At 36.2% G+C, this 13327-nt stretch overlaps 1 protein-coding gene and 1 long non-coding RNA gene across 6 annotated transcripts in view; one reads left to right on the top strand and one right to left on the bottom strand.

Moving 5' to 3' along the window:
- The window catches only part of ANKRD28 (ankyrin repeat domain 28), a 175847-nt gene that overhangs the window by 47099 nt on the left and 115421 nt on the right, over positions 1–13327 (top strand). The gene's annotated exons all lie outside the window — the stretch shown is intronic.
- On the bottom strand, positions 2583–5080 carry LOC118501590. Its single transcript, XR_004904213.1, has 2 exons — positions 3863–5080; positions 2583–3646 (listed from the first exon to the last, which is right to left on the bottom strand). It is a non-coding gene; the product is annotated as an uncharacterized LOC118501590 (long non-coding RNA).

A 13327-nucleotide genomic window follows, 5' to 3' on the forward strand; every position in this document is an offset into this window, starting at 1 on the left:
AAGAATAAGATTTAATTGGGAAAATGGTAACAAATAACAGACACTGTCAATATCATATTGCCTATTTATTTTTTTTCTTTCCTGGAAATGTATGTTGGAGACCAGGCAGTCCCCAATTCCACTCTTTTTGCTTCGTAATCACTGTATAAGTTGTAATTTTCATCTTTTACCACTGGATGGTGCTTTTGCACTGGTTTCTGCAAACTTTCTAAATTTACATAAGGAATCATTTAAAAATTCATCAAAAAGAACAGTGAAATAAAGATAGTGGTGTATAGTTGGTCATATTATGGTCAAGTTAAAATTAGTGAAGCATAACTATCATTTGGATATAAAATACAGTAATTAGTTACTTAAAGGTAAATCCTTTGATATGAAGCTGTTAAGAGTTATATACCTGACTGTATATTCTAACATAATCTTTAATCTACCACCTTAGAAATGTTTTAGATGTTTTTATTTTTTTAGGTGGTACTGTGATTTAAATTGCATCTAAATAAAACACATGTTCTTAATTGATAGTGTTAGGAAAAAAATACAGATAACTCAGACTTTTAAGGTTGTTCTTGATGACCATTCTCCTTCCTGTCCAGTAAGAGAAACTTCTTTGGTTGAACACTTTTATTTCACAAATATTCAAATTCTTTTTTGTTAGTTGCCAAGTGACTTTTTGACAGTTATCATGCTTAAATGAATTAAATACTTAGATCTATAGAGTTTATTTGGGATTGTATCAAGGTTGTAGAGATCCCAATTCAAGAAAATAATAATCTGCTGTAATAAATCATACACTTATATTTTAATGGGCAAAGTAAGTATCGACTCTGGAACATCAGTTTCTCTTAACACATTTTTCTGAGGCTTCTTTCTCCAGTCTAGTGTCATTTCCTTTTCTGTTCTTTGAAGGATTATTTATATAAAAACAAAGTTCTGCAAACATTTTAAATTACACCTTCTTAAAGTTTGCTCACTAGCTACTTGATAGTTTGTTTTTTAAAAAAGATTTTATTATTTAGTTTTAGAGAGAGAGGAAGGGAGGGAGAAAGAGAGAGAGAGAAACTTCAATGTGAGAGAAGCATCGATCAGTTGCCTCGTGTATGTGTCCCAGCCCAGGACTGAATTTGCAACCCAGGCCTGCGCTCTGACCAGGAATTGAACTGGCAACCTTTGGCTTTGAGGGACAATATCCAGCCAGCTGAGTGACACCGGTTAGGGCCTATTTGATAGTTTTCGAGGCATGAATTTAGAGGCTGTTGTGACCTAGCGAGTTTAAATTCCCAACAGGCTTGTTCTACATTAACTGCTCACCTACTATAGGTTCTCTTGAGCTGTGGGTTAAATAGCTTTGTCTTCGCAGGTTTGTTGCTTAACTGTGAGTCCTCACCTCTGCAGTGTTCAAGTTTTGGCCCTCTTATTACTTACTGGAATGTGAACTATTGTCACTTAACCTCTCTGGGACTTATTTTTCTTACCTGTAAAGTAGTGACTGAGTTTAGGACATCATGACTAAAGAGTGGTGTTACTCAGAGAAAAACAAATGTGTAGATTTACGAAGGAAAGAAGAAATTACCCATAATCTTGGCACTGATTTGACTAATCTGTTGTTGATGTTAAAAAAAATCTTTCTGATCGTTATTAACATCATTAGAATCATATTGTATATGTATTCTGTTTCACCTTAACATTTTCATGAGTATTGTCCTATGTTTTACCATTTGTTTTTAAATATTCTGTTTCTTTTTATGATATATACTATATTTTAAATCACTTTATTGGTCAACATTTAGTTGACCAATAGTTTTTAATGTTTTGTTATTAATGATGATTCAGTAAAATCTTGATAATGTAAGTTTTTGTAGACTTCACATTATTTCCTTATGTCTACATCCTTGTAAGAACAAATGCTAATGTAAAAGACTTTGAAAGACTTAACCAGTGCTGTTGATAGCGGTTGGCAATATTTTTTCCCCACAGCAGTCCCATTGTATTCCTTTCATTATCTGGCTCAGACTATTGCAGTAGCCTGCTGCTGTTTTCTCTGACTTTTGTATCACCTCATTTTAGGTCATCCCTTATGCTACATTCACAGTGAGGCCTATGAGATAAAAATCGGATTGTCATTTCTTGATTTAAAATTCAGTAGTGGTCTCGCCATCATTCAGCAGGTTAAAATGTACGCACTTCAAGTTGGCATTCAAGGGCCTTCATGATTTGACCCCTGTCTAATTTGTGCTCCGTTATTTTATACAGCCCTACTATATATTTTGTGGTTAAAAGGTAGGAAGGAGCATTTTAGGCATAGGGAACAGCATGTACGAAGACACAGCTGTATAGAATGACCTGGACTATTTCAATTGCAACAAGTGCATTTATATACTGGAAACTTAAAAGGCAAGATAGTGGTGGATGTCTTGAGTATACAGTGTACTTTAACAAAATGTAGTTGATTAAATAAAAGCAGGCACATAACATTTTGTCTATGACTTAGAAAAGTAATGGGTGGTATAGAGGATTGTTAATCAGGCCTCTTGGTTACAGATAACAGACATCACAAGTCAAAGTGGCTTAAACACAAGAGGAAATTTATTGGCTAGGTGATAGGAATGGTCAGGCAGAGCTAGATCCAGAACTTGGTGACAGTAGATTCTCCATCGCATCCTACCCTTTTTAAACTTTGCCCCTTCTTCCCTGCTATAGGCAGTTTAGCTTATATTGGCCTTGCTTAAAATCCCAAAAGAAAAGAGAGTGTCTTTTCTTTGGCAAGAAAGTAAAGTCCTTGGCAAGGAAGTAAAGTCCTGAGGAAGGTTTTGATCATATGTTCTTCCCTGAACTAGACATGTCGCTAGGAGTAGGTAGGTAGTACTCCAGCCAGTCCCAAGTCTCTTATATATGTCTGGATCAGGTGTACTCCATGAAGGAAGAGATTCTTGTAAAAAAACTATATCTGCTACAAGGATGGATGGATGGGTAGAGAAAGGAGAACCAAGAGTTGAGAGACCAGTTAGGAAGTGATTTTGATAACTCATGTGAGGACTGAAGTGGGTCTGAACTAGGTCACTGTGAGGGAAGAGAGTTTTCTGGAAGATTTTTGGTAAAATGCCTGGAACAGGGTGACTAAAAATTAAAAATGGGAGATGAAGTAAGGTAAGGCTTTCAGAAATAATTATTTTTATATTCTGGGTTACTGTGTATTGGTGGTGCCATTACTATTAACCAACCTAAGACTTTCAGAAAAACAACACTTTGAGGGAGGGACCTAAGGGTGATAAATTGAATTTTGATATGCTGAATCTGAGATAATGTGGAATATGCAGGTAAAATGGCCCACTGAGCATTTGGAAATTGAGTTGGGGAGTTAGGAGTAGAAATGAAGACTCATGTAGGTAATGGCTGGTATTACAGAAATAGATGAGATTGTCTAGGAAGAGGTGGTAGGCCAGGAGGAAAAAGCATGAGCTGAAAGAGCCAGCATTAAAGTACAGGTGGTGGAAGGAAAGCTAACTGAAAGGGGCCCCAAAAGGTTGGGAAAAATAGGTGAAATTTTTATGGAGGTAGCAAGAAGAGAGTTTAATAAAGACCATTGGTATCCAGCATTGTAGAGTAGTTGAGAAAAACAAAGATTTTGCAGTAGATAATTATTGGTGACCTTAGAGCAATTTCTTTTTTTTTTTTTTTTTTAAGATTTTATTTATTTATTTTTACAGAGGGAAAGGTGGGGGGAAGGGAGGGATAGAAACATCAATGTGCAGTTGCTGGGGGCTGTGGCCTGCAACCCAGGCATGTGCCCTGGCTGGGAATCGAACCTGCGATGCTTTGGTTCGCAACCTGCGCTCAAGCCACTGAGCTATGCCAGCCAGGGCACCTTAGAGTAATTTCAATTCGAGTGGTGAGTATGGAAGTCAGATTGCATGCAGGAAGGTGAAACATATACCAAATGGATTAGTAGCTTGTTAGGGAGGAAGAGAAGTTTTCTATAGCCAAGAAGAAGGAGCAGAGACAGCAGTGAGGGATAAATGAAAGTGATATGAGAAAGGAATTAGAATGTATAAAGTAAGATCTGTAAGAAGATAGAAATATTTCTAAATAAACTTTTTCCTCTATGACTACAGGCTCTTCTCATCAGACTGTAAGTCATTGAGATTTGGTAGCTGGCATGTTAAAACTTGCTTAATAAAATGAGCGCTGAATGAATGAAAGACCTGGGGAGTTGAAAATAAACAAATATGTTTGGAGATAAACCAGAAGGAAGTTGAAGAAATCCACCTTTGTTGTCCTCTTCCTCTCTGAGGTAGAATGCCAAGAGCTTATTTACCTTAAACCATTTTTGTGAGAATAGATATGAAAGCATTCTTAAAGTAGGAAGTGCTCCTACAAATGAAGGAAGTAGTACTTTTCATTTCTGGCATCTTAATTTTGAAAGGGACTTCAAATCAGATGATACTCAGTTTTCACCAACTCAGAAGTCCCATATGCTACTTTAACAACTGCTAATTTAACTTCTCTTAGGTGTGTGAAGTGTAGGAAGAGCCAGCTTTGGAGACAGATGGACTGGATTAGAATCCAGTTTTCTCCACTTCTTAGCCATGTGATTTTTATCTGTGAAATTGCAATTAAAAACTACATTGCAGGCATGTTGTTACAGCTGACTTCACATAAAGTGCACAGAACCAGCAGGTGTTCAGCTTAGCTGGGATGTTCATCCCTGCCCCATGTGAACAGCCACCTTGTCCATCTTCAGAAAAAATAATGCTAGATAAAAGTACTGCCTTACACTGAACCAGGTTTTATCTTCCTTGTTGTTATTGTTCATTGATCTGAATTCTTACCTCTAGAACTATGCAATTTGGCATCGCATCACAATAACAATACTTCAGATACTTTGAAGCTGTCATACATTACCTGGCTCATTTTCGGACAAAATGCTTTCAGCTTCTTTGACACTAGTGACATGGTTTTTAGATCAACCCTCATCCTGGCTACCCTGTTGGAATGTGTTCTCATCTCAGCACTGTTGATGTGATGTGACCTATGTCTACCAGGGGTGTCCAGCCCTTGGGCTGCATGTGGCCCAGGACGGTTATGAATGTGGATGGAGGTGGAAGAGGGTATGGGGGCGGATAAATGGTAATGGGAAAAAAACAATAAGATATTTAAAGCAAATAAAAATATGTCTCTAGAGTCCTCAGAGTATTGTTTAGTACTACCAAGTTGAGATTAATTCATAATGGTGGGAAAATTAAACTATTGAAATAAAATGCCAAGATTTAATTTTTCTGTATTGTAAATAACATGTTGGGTACCTATACACTGGCCATAACCTGCTTCCTTCCTTGCAGGCCCCCAGTTTTGTTTGGATGCCCACCTCTGTCCCTATATAGGGACTTTGAGAAGTCCCTAATTATATAAGCTAATCGTGGTAATCCTCCTCTGCCTAATAGTGATTTGTTTAGAAAGGGACATGTGTGCCAACTCTGGTCAATGTCAGGGGTGTCCCTCTTCTACTGCACAACAATATGTGCCTGATATCATGCCTTGATGTTTATCAGGTATTTTGTGACTATGAAGGGAATTATCCTAAGGGCCATGCGGAATCTGACAGAGAAAAGCTGGAAAGATCCTAGGTGTCTTGTGTGATAGCATTAAGCATCTTAGATCCACCTTACTTCACTTCTTGTTATTTTTAAGTCTCTCTATTGTTTAAATCAGTTGAATGTGACATACTATTTTATTTTAGTGTAGGATAGCTCTCGTAGTGAAGAACAAACATTTGATATTCTATAATGCAGAAAAGTAGTCACTTTGTGGAAGGCCAATTATGCTGTAATGATGAGCCTAATAATTTTTAAATCTCATTAAAATTATATTGGGGTCAAAAGTTTTGTAGGTATTCTGCCAATATTGAATGTTCTGATTGTGAACAAAACATACAAAAACATGATAATATAATAATGAATAACAGATTTAACTACTCAGTCAATAATGAGCTAGTTTTTATTCTGAGAGGGACCCTTTCTTTTCATTTAAGAACTTAAAAATTGACTACATCTAAAGGAATTGACATTGTTTTACTCTGAAGTAACATTAGGTTATAAGCATGGCTTTTTACAGGTTTATCACGGGCATTAAAATCTTTATGCAAACAAATTCCATAACTGAAATACATTAAAAACACCTTTTCCTTATTTCAAGACTAGAAGCCAATAAAATTTGATAATTTTAGATAGCATTCTTTAATAAAAGGAACAAAAATACGAAAAAATGTTCTGAGTCATCACTTGAATTTTGAAATTGTTACGTTCAGTATTTTTATCTCTGCTCTTCTACAGTTTAGAAAGATGTGCATCATTTTCTTTAGTATTTTCCAAATGAGAACTACTTTGAAATTGACTTGACACATGCAGTCTCAATTTGTGCGTGACATAACTAGCATATACTTCAGCTACTGATCTTACTGCACTTGTTGGAATTCCTGGGACATCTCATATAATTATTGGTTATAAAAGTAAACATTGGGTAACTGTAGCAACATATTTTTAAATAGAAAGTTTTCTCCCTTCAATCTTTAAGTGCTGTAACTTGAGACTGCATTTACTCCATTATGACCACATTGTAGAAACCTAAATGAATTGGAAATAACTTTTCCTCAATCTTTTTAAAAGACAGAAATTTAGCTTGTTTAAAATAAAAATTTTACCCTCTACTAATTTGTAATATTGAGCCTAAGTTGTCTTTGAGCCTAATTTGGGCCTAAGTTACTGAAAGATTGTTAATTATGCAATTAGTAATGTAATTATATCTCAGAAGTGTGTTTATCCTGGGCCTGGTAGCATATAAGTCACTTGGCGGAGGTGCGGGTAGTTAACATAAGTCCCAGCCGAAAATTATACTGGTAAGAGACAGATCAAAAGGGATATTTTGAAAGTAACACAACTTAAGTGTTTTAGTCCGGCCTTCAATCCAGTCTGAATGATGAATCCTTTGCTTAATTTCAGTTTCTTCTTGAAGTAATCAAAAATTTGAAGAAAATAATCTAACTTTCAAAAATTATTTTATTGCATAAATATAGTACTACATACTTGACAACTGAGTTTTTTTCCTCCCTTTCTCTCTGTTCTGGCATAATTGGTATATTTTAGAAAACTACCTGCATTATTACATTTGGCTTAACACTTTGCTTGCATACTTTTGAGAGGACATAATTGTTTCCAGACTCAAATCTGAAAACAGTCATTTGAATATTGATTTAGACCTTAAGTTCTCATATATAACTTGAATCTGCACTCTTCTTATTCCATCTACTGTGTTAACAGAAAGTCATTGTGTTCATAGGTACATCTTTCTCCAAAAGTCTTTTCAAGTGGCAACTGTTCCTTTACTCATAGCCAGGAAGTATTGATACAGCTTACAAATGCCTCTCTCATTCTCATTCGTTCTGTGTATATGTGTGTGCAGTGCACGAGTGTGTTGGGAGGAGGGAGGAGAGTATAATAAGTATTTTTCTAGTCCTCCATTTACTAGTCTACCTACCTGTAAAAACCTTCCTTTTGAGGCACATGACATCTATCTAGGTGAGCCTTCTATTTCTTGTTGCTGTTGTCTGTGAAATCACACTCCTGTTTTCTACATCTGTCTCAGTCATCTAGGTGATTTCATTTCTTTGTAGATGAGATTTTGGACATCATACTTTACAACCTCCACACCAATGTCCTGCCCATTTGTCTCTAACCACATAAGTCTAATAACCACACCCTCTTATCTTGTCTCATGTACTGAAACTACCTTCACTTCCGTAATTTTTGTTATTATCCAGCCTAGGTCCCATAACCCATTATTTTCAACTGCTAAATACTCCTCCTTTTCAACTTTATCTGTTCTCTTCCACCAACTAATTTACCTACATCAACCTCCAACCATTTCTGATGACAAAAGTCCTTTCTTTAACTCCAGATGATTTTTCCATCTTTCTAGATCCCCACATTTTTTCTTTGCATCTGTGTGATCTTCTTCATCCATTATTCCCCCGCCACCCCTATTTATTCTCCAGCCCTATATCTTCCCCCCCTTTTGAACAATATTATCTCTTTCAATCCATGAATACAGGACATCTTTCCATTTACTTATGTCATTTTTAAGTTTCTTTTATCTGTTTTTTAACTTTTAGTTTACACATCTTTTACCTCCTTAGTTTAAAAAGTTTTTTACTATTTTATTGTTTATGATACTATTGTAAATAAACTTTTCTAAATTTTCTTTCCAGATAGTTAATTCTTAGACTATTGAAACACAACTGATTTTTGTTGATTTTTGTATCCTGCACCTTTATTGAATTCATTAATTTATCCTAGTGTGTGTGTGTGTGTGTGTGTGTGTGTGTGGTGTTAAGGGTTTTTTACATAAGATCATGTCATCTGCAAAGAAAAATAGTTTTACTTCTTCCTTTCTGATTTGCGTCCATTTATTTCTTTTTCTTGTCTAAATGATCTGGCCAGAAATTCCAATACCACATTATAAAGAAGTAGTGAGAGTGAGCATACTTGCCATGTTCCTGATCTTAGAGGAAAAGCTTTTAGTCTTTCATTGTCGAATTTGTGGGCATTTTATAAATGACCTCTATTATGTTAAGGTAATGATCTTCTATTCCTAGTTTGCTGCAAGTTTTATCATGAAAGCTTGTTGAATTTTTTAAAAAAATATTTCTGTATCTACTGAGATGACCACGTGGTTTTTAAAATTTTATCCTTCCTTCTGTTAATGTCTTGTGTCACCTCCCTTATTTTTTTTAATCCTCACCCAAGGATATGCTTACTGATTTTAGAGAGAGGGGGACATACAAGGGGAGAAAGGGAGAGAGAGAAATATCAAAACGTCCATCAGTTGCTTCCCATATTCACCCTGACCAGGATAGAAACTGCAACCTATTGGTGCACAGGATGACACTCCAACTAACTGAGCCACCTGGCCAGGGCACATTACTTGATTTTTGTATGATGATTTAAGTCCCACTTGGTCATTGTGCATGATCCTTTTAATGTGCTATTGATTTTGCCAATATTTTGTTAAGGAGTTTTGCATCTATGTTCATTAGAAATATTCAATGTAGTATTCTTTTCTTGTAGTGTCTTTTTCCGGCTTTGGTTATCCGGGTTATGCTGGCTTTATAAATGACTTTGGAAGTGTTCCTTCTCAATTTCTTGGAAGAGTTTGAGAAGGATTGGCATTATCCTTTAAATGTTTGGTAGAATTTACCAAGAAAGCCATCCCTCTGGTCCTGGGCTTTTCTTTATTAGGAGGATTTTTATTACTAATTTAGTCTCCTTGTAAGTTATACATCTGCTTAGATTTCTGTCAGTGATTTAGTAGGTTGTATGTTTCTGGAATTGATTCATTTATTCGAAGTTGCCCGATTTGTTGGCATATGTAACAGTTCATGTAGTCTCTTTATGATCCTTTCCCCCCCTTTGGCCTCAATTATAATGTCTCCTCTTTCATTTTAGATGTTATTTGTGAGGTTTTTTTTCATAGTCTAGCTAAAGATTTGTCAGAAAAACCTTTATATTTTCATAAAACCAACTCTTAGTTTCATTGACTCTTTCCTATTATTTTTCTATTCTCTGTTTCATTCATTTCTGCTCTAATCTGTATTATTTTCTTCCTTTTGCTGACTTTGGGCTTAGTTTGTTCATTATCTAGCTCCTTGAGGTATTAGGTCACTTGAGATCTTTTTTAATGTAGTTGTTTATCATTGTAAAGTTTCCTCGTAGAACTAGTGCTTTTGATATATCCTATAATTTTTGACATGTTATAATTCTGTTATTTGTTCCAAAATACTATTTTCCCTTTTGATTTCTTCCTTGATCCATTGGTTGTTTAAGAGTGTGTTAGTTAACTTCCACGTGTTTACTAATTTTCTATATTTCCTCTGCAGTGGATTACTAATTTCATTCCCTTGTGGTCAAAGAAGATATTTGGTATGATTTAAACTTGAATTTGTTAAAATTTGTCTTGTGACCTAAGATGGTATCTATCCTGCAGAATGTTCTGTGCGTGCTTAAGAAGAATGTATATTCTGCTGCTCTTGAGTAGAATGTCTGGTATATATCTGTTAAGTCCATTTCATCTATAGTGTGCAAGCTTACTGTTCTGTTGATTTTTTGTCTAGGTGTTCTGTTCATTATTGAAAGTGGGATATTGAAGTCAGCTACTGTTACTGTATTATTTCTCCTTTTCTATTTCTCCTTTTAATTCTGTCTATATATATTATTATCTTCCTGATGAATTGACCCATTTGTCATTTTTATGATGTTCTTTTTTGTTTGTTGTGACAGTTTTTTTTAAGATGTTTATTTATTTTTAGAGAGGGGGGAAAGGGGAGAGAGGGAGAGAAACATCAATGTGCGAGAGATACATCGATTGGTTGCTTCTTGCATGCCACCAAATGGGGACCTGGTGTGAAACCTAGGCATGTGCTCCGATTGGGAATTGAACTGAGGACCTTTCAGTTTGCAGGCTGGCGTGGATTTCTTTGAGTTCATGCTTTTGGGGTCTGTTTGGCTTCCTGGACCTGGATGTCCATTCTCTTCCTTAAATTTAGGAAGTTTTTGGCCATTATTCCTTTGAATAAGCTTTCTGGACTTCTCTCAATCTTATACTATGTATAAGATTGTATTGACCCCTATAATGTATACATTGGTTTGCTTGATGGTGTCTCATAAGTCTCTTATACTTTTCTTCATGATTTTAATTCTTTTTTTTAATTCCTGTGACTGTTTAATTGAAATAATCTTATCTTTTATATTGATTTGCTTAATGGTCACTTGTAAGTCTCTTAAACTTTCTTCATAATTTTAATTCTTTTTTTTTTTTATCTGTGACTGGATAATTTGAAATAATCTGCCTTTGAGTTCACTGATTCTTTCTTGTATATGATCTACTCTGATGTTGAAGCCATTATTGAATTTTCTAGTGCCCTTATGTAGGCACTAGATTCTTCAGCTCAAGATTCCTGTTGGATTCTTTAAAAAGTTTTCTGTGTTGAAATTTTTACTCTGTTCATGTATTGTTCTCCTCTTAAGTGAGCACTTTTATTACTATTATTTTGAATTCTCTGCCAGGTAATTTATTTATCTCTCTTTTGCCTGTATCGGTTACTGGAACTGTATTGTCTTCTTTTGGGGGGGTAAAGTTTCTTAATTTCTTTGTTTCCTTCCTTAACTATTTGTGTTGGTATCTGTACATTAGAAAAACAGGCACGCCACCCAGTCATCATGCATTGGACTAATGTAGGGGAAGACTAACCAGTTAGCCTGACCATAGATCCTGAGAGCCATTCAAACCTTTGTACTAGTCCAATCCACTATCTTTGTTCTTAGTGACTTCAAGGCATCTGCACTATGTTGGCTCTCATCAGCACTCTGAGACAAGTGAGACAGAAGCCGGTCTCTCTGACAACCATTAGAAAAGTTGGAACATTGGACACTTAGTCCAACTATTTCCATTCCCAGGTTAAAGCTGGGATCTGGGCTTTGGCTGCTTCTTGTTCTGTGCTGCACTGGGGAGTAGGAGGCTCTGGTGAGTCCTTGTGTGCTAGTTCAAACTGCTGTCTTTGTTCTCAGTGGACCTCAAGGATCTAGGGTGTGTCAGGCCTCATCAGTGCCCTGAGACAGGTGAGATAGAAGCCATTCCTTTGGGCAACCCCCAGAAAAATTGGAATGTTGGATGCATGGTACAACTCTCTCCCTGCCAAGTGAAAAAACTGGGATCTGCTTGCTCTGCACTAAGTTGTGAGAAGGCGCTATGGTGAATACTTGCATGATAGACTGGATGGCCTTCTCTGTTGTCAGCAATCACCAAGCATCTAGAGTGTGTTGAATCCCGTACTCGGAGACAGGCAAGACAGAAGGCAGTTCCTCCACCCCCCCACCCCCCACCCAATTGGAATGTTAGGTGTATGGTCTGTTCCTTTACTTGCCTCCCTAAGGAGAAACTTGTTGCTGGGGATTTCTTACCAGTTGTGTGGCACTGTGCCATAGGTAGAGAATATAGCAAAAGGGCGTGTCATATTTTACCATAGCCTTCATATATGGTTGGTTTTACACTCTGGGTTGGTTCCCAGAGTGTAGAAGTCTCTTGGCTAGTTTCTGAATTTCTCACAAAGGAAATTGGTCTGTGTCCTATTGATGGATCAGTTTGTCTTTGGGCTTTCTATTCTGCTGTATTGCTGACATCACTTTACCTTTCTTAAAAGAAAAAGGATTTAATTTATTTTAGAGAGAGGGGAAGAGAGGGAGAAAAATAGAGGAAAAACATCGATCATTTGCCTTTCAAATGTGCTCCAACTGGAGACTGAACCTTGTGCAGTCCAGGCTTGTGCGGGTGCCCTGACTGCGAGTCAGCGGGAGTCAGCTGGTGACCCTTTGCTTCACGGGATGGCGCCCCACCAACTGAGCCACACTGGGCAGCATTCTTCCTTTTCTTTTTGAAAACCAAATTTCTTTAACTTTCAACATCTTAATCTTAAGCTTTTTTTCTTTAACCATTTTTGGGCTAAACATTGCCCAGTTTATTCTTTCCTCATAGCCAGACTTACTGAAAAACCTAATCTGTGGTCACTGCCATCACTTTTGTTACCTCTTTTCCATCAATTGACCTACTCTAATGAGAAAAGGGACATAAAGTGTTAGAACTGAAAACAACTATCAAAATTACTTAATCAGTTTTATTTTCAGCAATAAAATGAAGGGTCCTAAAGAAATTAAGTAACATGCTGACAGCTAGCCAACTTATGGAATCCTAATGTACGTGGAGAGTCTTCTGAATAGTGAGGAAAATGGCATCTGTGAAGTTCATGTCCTTTGTTTCATAAGAAAATACATTGTTGCCCTCAAGCCAGGGTTAATATTGTGATAAAATTATTAGAGGTCTGTATGTGTTTTGAGGGAAGAGACCAGTGAGCCATTCAGAAGTATAAAGTCAATTAATGCCATTAGCTTCTAATGTTATTTTACTATACAACAATCTAAATAGTGTCTATTGATATTATTGACTCTGGGCTACCATAAAAATCTAAACTGTTCTTTTTCTTAAGACAGTAACATAGATGGCATGTCAGGTTTCTGTCTAGAACAGCTAACCTCTTGAAAAGCTAGTCCTCACAGGTCTAAGCCAGTGTTGTACAGTATGATATTTTCTAAATATATATTTCCCATGCTCTGCTTTTTTTCTTTTTCTAAAGATTTTATTTGTTCATTTATTTAACATTTTTAAAAAGATTTTATTTTTATTTTTAGAGAGAGGGGAAAGAAGGGAGAAAGAGAGAAAGAAATATGGA

This window comes from Phyllostomus discolor, chromosome 7, assembly GCF_004126475.2.
Source record: "Phyllostomus discolor isolate MPI-MPIP mPhyDis1 chromosome 7, mPhyDis1.pri.v3, whole genome shotgun sequence".
In the NCBI taxonomy this organism is placed as follows: domain Eukaryota; kingdom Metazoa; phylum Chordata; class Mammalia; order Chiroptera; family Phyllostomidae; genus Phyllostomus; species Phyllostomus discolor.